This window comes from Saccopteryx leptura, chromosome 2, assembly GCF_036850995.1.
Source record: "Saccopteryx leptura isolate mSacLep1 chromosome 2, mSacLep1_pri_phased_curated, whole genome shotgun sequence".
Taxonomy (NCBI): domain Eukaryota; kingdom Metazoa; phylum Chordata; class Mammalia; order Chiroptera; family Emballonuridae; genus Saccopteryx; species Saccopteryx leptura.
The window spans coordinates 110,535,715-110,544,326 of NC_089504.1; positions in this window are offsets into that span (position 1 = coordinate 110,535,715).

The window sequence follows — 8,612 nt, forward strand, 5'->3', positions numbered from 1 at the left end:
CTTCCCTAAGTGACCACAGCGATCATTTAGAAAGTCCTAAGGATTTCAGAAAAAGAAATCTGGGCATTAGGGCCGTGTCCGTTTCTGTCTTTAATAGAACAGTCTTTCCGCAATTTTCGTTGGAGGCTGCTCCTGAAGAAGTTTTCAACTCTGCTGCCAGGTTTGCTCTTCACATTCATTAGGCAGGAAGTCCTTTGAGTGGTCTGCCCTAAGCAGTGTGCCCTGAGGGTAAAGTTGAGCTGTTCACCTGGAAGGAAGAAAAGGAGGGTTTCATGGACACAAGTGGAGAGAAAGAGTGGGGGCTGCCTTGCTTACGGGGCCAGGTCTCAGCTACTCCCTTTCCAGAGCTGCTCCTCCCCCTGCTATGTAGCCTTTCCGTGGGCTTGAGCGCAGCCTCTTTGTTCCTGACCTTATTCCTTGACCACAGTGAGTGGTTCAGGGATAGGCACAGGTTCCAACTCAGAACAATAAAAATTTTTTCCTAGGATTTAGCCAATTTCATGTGAGGAAAAGGTCTCTAAGTTTCGAGGACTGAAAAGTTTCCACTGTGGCCCTCCACGTCCCTGTCCACTGTGGCTTTGTGTCCTCACTGGCACATGACCTCAGCCCCTCACGATTCCTCCCACTCTTCTTGGTAAATCCAAACTGTTCAAACAGTGCTGCTAATTAGCCCAGATAACTCCTCCCTTTCCTGAGAACCATCTTTGAACAAATATTCTTGAAACTAGCTGAACTCCAGCTGACCCTGCCTGCCTAAGCGCTATAAAAAATTCCACCCTGCTTCCCAAGTTAGAACGCTCCTCATGCCGACAGCTTTGAAGAAAAAAAAAAGACATGCTAATGGTGCTCTTGTTTTTTTCCACAAAGGATATGAGTAAGAGATACTAACAGATGGTAGGTCAAAACCTGTGGAAAAGGCAACCTGGGAGAATGAAATTAACATGGGAACAGGTGAAGAGATAAGTCAGAGAGAGAGAGAGAGAGAGAGAGAGAGAGAGAGAGAGATCTCCAATGCTGTTTGTTTTCCTATTCTGTTTTTCTAGTAGGCATCACAACATCTGTGATTACCATTTTTCTGTTATGTAAGTGAACTAGTTAAAATTAGGATAAAGAGAGAGAGAGAATTACAGCAGTCCTCAAATCTGGCTGTGCAAACATGAAGTTTTTTTATAACTCTATACTGAAATAAACCCAAATCTAGAACCTCTATGTCCAGAAATGAGGGTAGACATTATCTTGCCCTTATAAGTAGCTCATTCAACTAGTCTCATCTGCGTAAATGCTCAGTCAGAAACTCAAGGTTCTCGGCTTGCCCCTTGCCAACCCTATGTTCGGGAATGAACTAAGTTACTAGAGAATCAGGGTGTTAAAGGGTGTTTTTTGCTTGTTTGTTTTACAGAGACAGAGAGAGAGTCAGAGAGAGGGATAGACAGTGACAGACAGACAGGAATGGAGAGAGATGAGAAGCATCAATCATTAGTTTTTCTTTGCGACACCTTTGTTGTTCATTGATTGTTTTCTCTTATGTGCCTTGACCATGGGGCTACAGCAGATCGAGGAACCCCTTGCTTGAGCCAGTGACCTTCGGTCCAAGCTGGTGAACTTTGCTCAAACCAGATGAGCCCGTGCTCAAGCTGGCGACCTCGGGGTCTCAAACCTGAGTCCTCCGCATCCCAGTCCGATGTTCTATCCACTGCACCACCGCCTGGTCAGGCTAAAACAGGGGTTGGGAACCTTTTTGGCTGAGAGAGCCATGAACGCCACATATTTTAAAATGTAATTCTGTGAGAGCCAACAATATGTTTAACATTAAATACAAGTAAATGTGTGCATTTTATGCAAGACCAACACTTTTAAAGTACAATAAGTCTCTGAATTCTTTTTAATAACGTTGTTATACTGTTGCTAACCAATGATGAATAAAGTATTTCTTACCATTAATGTGACTTCTGGTGCTGCATGGTTTTGCTGATGGCTTTGTAGTCTGGTTGACACGTGATGAGGTTAAGCTTCATGCAGGCGTTGAGACTTCCATCCATTAAACATGATCGTAGGTTGGTCTTAACGTTCTTTAGATATGAGAAAGACTGCTCACATGCATACGTAGAGCCAAACATTGTCAGTACAGCAATACTCACACGCTGCAGTGTGTGGAATGTGACGGGAAGCGTTTTCCGAGTTTTGACAATCAGCTGGTCCGCGGTTGAAGTTTCTTCATTTCTCCCCACTTGTGTTTGCTCGCCAACTCTGCTTGCTGTCCTGCAAGTCTTTCCAAATCTTCATTCAGTGACTTGCACTTATTCACTCATATGTCTGAGGCCTTCAGGTCTGCAGCTTGTAACTCAAAATCTCTGATGGAGACACCGGGAATGTAACTCAGGTCAGCACTGTCCACTGCACATTCGTGTGGATGGGTGATGAACTTAAAAAGATGAGTGCACTCACGAAATTCTCCAAAGCATGCTTTGAATGACTTCAGGAGATTAGATGTGAAGCCCGCTAGCTGCTGGAGATCAAGATGTTGAGAAGCGTCACTTGCTGTGCATGCATCTTTAAACTGTCCCAGTTTTTCAAAGTGTAGTAAATAACTTGTTTTAATGTCGGTGATGAAGAGTTCCAGCTTGTTTTCATATGCAAACACTGCTTGTTGAAGGGATAAGACTGTATTTCCAACGCCTTGCATTTTCACATTGAGCTGATTCAGATGTTCAGTCATGACCACGAGATAGTAGAACTTCAGGAACCACTCAGTGTTAGCTAACTCAGGATGCTTGACGTTTTTCATTTCAAGAAAAGTCCGGATTTCACTCAGACAAGCTGTGAAATGGCTGAGCACCTTCCCTCTTGACAACTAACGCACATTGCTGTGCAGAAGCAGACCAGGATAATTATTCCCAACTTCATCCAGCAGTGTTTTAAACTGGTGATCATTTAAAGCTCAGATAACAATAAAGTTGACCACCTGAATGACAGCGACATCACCTCACCAAGCTGCTTGCCACACATCTGAGCACAAAGCGCCTCCTGATGTAGGATGCAGGGAAAACTTAGGATGAGTCTCTTTTCATGTTCACGAAGAAGCCCTACGAATCCTCTGGTTTTCCCCACCATGCACGGAGCACCATCAGTACACACCGAAATAAGTTTATCCACTGGTAGATTTTTTTTTTTTTTAGCAAACTCAGTGAAAGACTTAAATAAATCCTCCCCTCCTGTTGTCTCTTTCATAGGCAAAACAGCAAGACTTTCCTCATGTAGTGTGTCACCGACAGCATACCTTGCAATCACGCAGAACTGGGATAAATGACTTATGTCTGTTGACCCAAAGTGAGAGAAAAGAATGGTGCTGCATTTATGTCCTTCACTTGTGTTGCCTCAATTTGATTTGCCATCGTGATGGTATGATTGTGAATAGTTCTTGCCAACAGAGGCATGTCTTTTATTCGTTTGATTATCTTGTCTTTATCCGAAAAGTTGTCAAAAAGTTCATTGGCAACATCAAGCATGAATGTTTTGGCATACTCCCCATCTGAGAATGGCTTTCCGTTTCTCACAATTGCTGAAGCACCAGCAAAGCTAGCCGAATTCCAGTCACCTTGTTGTCTCCAAACATGGAGTTGCTGCTGACTAGCTTGCACTCTGCACAGTAGCTCTTGAATGCTTTCTTCCTGCTGTCCCCAGCTGGATATTTCGATGCAATGTAGTATGGCGTGTGTCGAAGTGCCACTTTATATTTGACCGTTTCATTGATGCAATTTTATCATTGCATATTAGACACACTGCAGAACCTGCTCTCTCAACGAAAGCGAATTCCTCTGTCTATTCCTGCTGAAAAGTATGATACTCCTCATCTTTTTTTCTTTTAGCCATCTTCTTCGTCAAAAGGGTTTCTGCAATTAGCTAATTAAAAGGAGGATTACCTGATTAAAAGGAGAGAAGTTTGCTTCCTGACCTCACAATGACTCGTGTACGTTATATATTATCCAATAAAAATTTGGTGTTGTCCCAGAGGACAGCTGTGATTGGCTCTAGCCACCTGCAACCATGAACATGAGCGGTAGGAAATGAATGGATTGTAATACATGAGAATGTTTTATATTTTTAACGTTATTATTATTATTTTTTATTAAAGATTTGTCTGCTAGCCAGATGCAGCCATCAAAAGAGCCACAACTGGCTCACGAGCTATAGGTTCCCGACCCCTGGGCTTGAGTGGTTTTTAAAACTGGGACTGCCATACAAATATAAAATGAATGTGTCAAAAATGTTTTTTATTTTATTCACTACTTATGAGGAAACCAGTAAGAAGTAAAACTGAATTCAAAGGAGAATTCAAAGGAGAAAACATATATAGGCAATCAGGAGTTCTGAATTGAATTTGCTGACCAATACAAAACTGGCCTTTTCCATATCGTGAAAATTGATGCACCTTCATTAGACAAAACTTATCTCTATTTCTAAGAATTGGAATTAGTTGCATCACTATTAGCCTTCTACAAGTTAATTTAAACTTCTACAGACCACCAAAATATTCAAGAACAGCCTGACCTGTGGTGGTGCAGTGAATAAAGCGTTGACCTTGAATGCTAAAGTGACTGGTTCAAAATCCTGGGCTTGCCTGGTCAAGGCACATATGGGAGTTGATGCTTCCTGCTCTTCCCCCCTTTTCTATCTCTCTCTCTCTAAAATGAATAAATAAAATCCTTAAAAAAATATTCAACAACAGTGATTTTCAATCTTTTTCATCTCATGGCACCCATTAATTATGAAATTCTACAGCACAACAAAAAATAAATTCTTTTGGCAATCTGACAAAAAAATGGTATAATTTTGATTTATTCACGTGGGACAGTTATTGTTGTGTTGACTATAGTCATTTTTTTATTTGACAATCTACAGGAAAAGAGGTCAGTGCCCCTGACTAGTTAGTCAGGTATAGCATGTTTTAAAAATTCTTGCTGCACACCAGATGAAAATCACTGGTTAAGAACAATAAAAGATACAGACCTCTGTAGAATCAGATAATCCTGGAAGGGTCCTTTCTCCAGAGAGTCTGCCAAGAACTTCATCTGTATAATCTGATCCTCTAATGCAGGATCTACAGACTGGCTGAAATAGAAGTGAGATTTGAATAACCAAATTTGAGAGATTCCCTGCCACATATGATACTATAAATTGCTGCCAAACTAAAATTCTTTATCTATTTTCATAGTCTTCCAATCCAATTTATATGCATTGTGAAAATACAATAGTCATCTAAATTTCTGGTCTTCCCCATTAGTTTTCATTAGGTCAATTTATCCAGGCTCACTGGGACACTCTGTCACAAGCCTTAGCACCCCACCTTGACGTGTGTGTGCAGATACAGAGCTAGCTCAGAAATGAGGATTTCTGTAGGAGGAGGAAGTAGCTTTAAGATTTTAAAATCAGACAGAACAGAGTATCTGAATATAAACTTGTACCCCAATTAGGAAAGTCTGAAAACCATGAAGAAAACACTTAAAAACTAACACCCCTCTTATCTGGCCCTCACCTGCCTCTTTTTAAATTTTTTTTAAACTTATTTCTTGATTTTAGGGAGGGGGGGTGGGAAGGAGAGAGAGCGAGATTGTAGTTACTATACTTTAGTTGTTCATTGATGGCTTCTTGTGTGTGTCTTGACTGGGCAAGCCCAGGTTTTAACCAGCGACTTCAGTGTTCCAGATCAACGCTCTAGCCACGGCACCACGATGGGTCCGGCATGTCTCTTAAACACATAGTACTTACATTTGGTTATTTCACCCTGACATTTGTATCAGGAAATGTGAGGCACACTTCTGGTTTGGTAAGATACCCAGAAATAAAAATATTCATAGGCTGGTGGAATTGTGCCTCAGAGCTCACGGTGGATGTTGTTTTACTCCTTACTGGGAGAAAATTGGCCAAATAAAGCAAATTAAACACCTCACTGCTGGAGGAAAATCAGTCTCTTGGATAGCTCTTTCCTTTGCAGTCCTGAGAAAGTCAGTAATTGCAAAGGCAAAGCCAAGTGAAGGCTCAGTTCAGGCCCAGGTGAAGAAGTACCAGTTAAAATTCTAAATTAAGAGTCAGAAGACTGAGAGAGGTCACAAAGGTGTGCCCATTTATTTTGCTTTCCATTCAGTTTAGGATGGCCCTCTGGGTTTAAATACCAAAGTTGGCATTGTACTCAGTAGTACAGTAGTAGGTTCGATCTTTCCTCCATCTCTTCAAACATGTGTACACTAAATACATGTTGGCTGTCATCTAGATGTCCCTAAGTCCTCTAATCTATGTAGTTGCTTATATATTAAATGGTTAAATAAAAACGGCTGACTCCTTATCTTGCCTTCTGTGGAGAATTCAGTGCCTTTCCCAAGACTTGTGCAAGCCCAAGCTGCTCCCATAGCTATGCTCATTGTTTGCTCAGATTTCCTGGTCCCACTACACTCTCAGTCCACCTCACATTCCACTTCCTGTGTGTCTTTTTCTCTTTCCTTCTCCTCCCTTCTCCCCCTCCACCCTTCCCTTCCTCCTCTCTTCTCTTTTCTCTTCATGCACTGTCACCTTACAAGGGAAAACAGCACCTATTTCTCTGACTTTTTTCATCGATGTAACCAGCTCACATGTAGCAGACACTTACTGGACTTTGAAACAATCATTAGTTTTACAGTGCTGGTCAGTTTAGCAGAAAACTTAAAATAAAGTACCCCTCTTCTTAAAACCTGTTTAAAAAAACAGGTGAATTAAATGTGAAAAGTTAGTAAAATCTAACACTAGATGGTTACAATGGGCTAATTACACCATTTTTGCTATTGTTAAGTTATAAAGTTTTCACAACAAAAGGATACATTAATCACGGGGCCAGGGAAGATATTTGCTGTCTGTGTTAGGGAAGTAGCAAGGCTGCCCCAGTACAGTCTCTCCAATACAGGGACTTACAGTGCAACTTCTGGAAGGGGGTAGTTGAGCAGGTGGGATGACTCCACATGGTCGCACAGAGCTCCTAGCTCCTTGCATTTGTTTCCCTGACTTCCTCTAGGACTTCTCCTGGACTGCACAGTCATAGCTGGGCTGTAGATGAGTTCGCGTCCATTCACAGGGAACACAGAGTGGAAATGCAGGGCGACCAGATGCTTTCTAAGAATGGACATTCTTTTTAGTGTGTGTGTTTGTGTGTGGGTGTGTGTGTGACTGAGACAGAGAGAGGGACAGATAGGGACAGACAGACAGGATAAGAGAGAGATTAGAAGCATCTTTGTTGCAGCTCCTTAGTTGTTCATTGATTGCTTTCTCATATGTTCCCTGGCTGGGGGCTACAGCAGACCGAGTGACCCCTTGCTCAAGCCAGCGACCTTGGGCTCAAGCTGGTGAGCCTTGCTCAAACCAGATGAGCCCGCGCTCAAGCCAGCGACCTTGCGGTTTCGAGCCTGGGTCCTCCGCGTCCCAGCCCTACGCTCTACCCACTGCACCACTGCCCAGTCAGGCTAAGAACAGACATTCTATACATCACTTGCACTCACATTCTATAGTCCATGGCCACACCTAGCCACAAGGTGACTAGAAAGTGCAGCTCCTAGCAAGGTGACCATATACCCAAGAAAATAGTAGAGGTTCCTCAAAAAAATTAAAAATAGAACTGCCATAAGACCCAGCAATCCCACTTCTGGGCATATATATTCAAGAATTGGTAACAGTGTCTCCAAGAGATACCTGCCCTGCTAATGTTCATTGCAGCACTATTCACAATAGCCAAAGTATGGAAACAACCTAACTGTCCCCTGACAAATGACTGGATAAAGCAAATGTGGTTCTATATATACATGCAGCGGATCTATTCAGATTTGAAAAAGAAGGAAATCCTACAATATGCAACAACCAAGTCCATATTCATCTGGATGAACCTGGAGGACATACCATGCTAAGTGAAATAACTCAGTCACAGGAGGAGACAGGGTCTTTAAAAAGGTAATTAACTTAAAGTGAGGTCTTTAAAGTGGGCCTTAATCCAATATTATAGGTGTCCTTCTAAGTCGAGGTTTCCCAACGTGGGGCCCACGCCCCACAGGGGGGCAATTCGATAGTTAAGGGGAGCAATTTGAAAATGGACTCCACAGGACTTTAACTCTTTCGCCCCGGGCCATTTAAATGCAATGCTAGATATCGGTGCCAAATTTAACAAAAAATGCAATTCTTAAATAATTGCGGTAAATAATTATTAAGTATAATTTTGTTTGACGAGACCAAAATATCAACTGGGTGATTGGCGTCATCAAGTAAACTTCATCCTGGGTTCACCGCGGAGCGTGCCGTCTGCTGCGGGGAACCCCGGACGTTTTAAAAACTCGCTAAACAATGCAGTTATTCTCACCTAATTGGCCCATCGCAACTTCTGTAGTGTTTCACATCATTCAGTTGGTGTTAATTTGAAATAAGTGTCAGTCAAAACTGTTGTAAAAGCTCGTTGATTTAATAAATATACATATATATATTGTATAGATATAATTGGTAAGTATTTGATTTTATTTTTATCAATATTAAACTCTTTATTAAGTACTTCTTGCATCAGGGCTAGAAAGCAATAATATTTTATAAATATTATTGGGGCTATAATA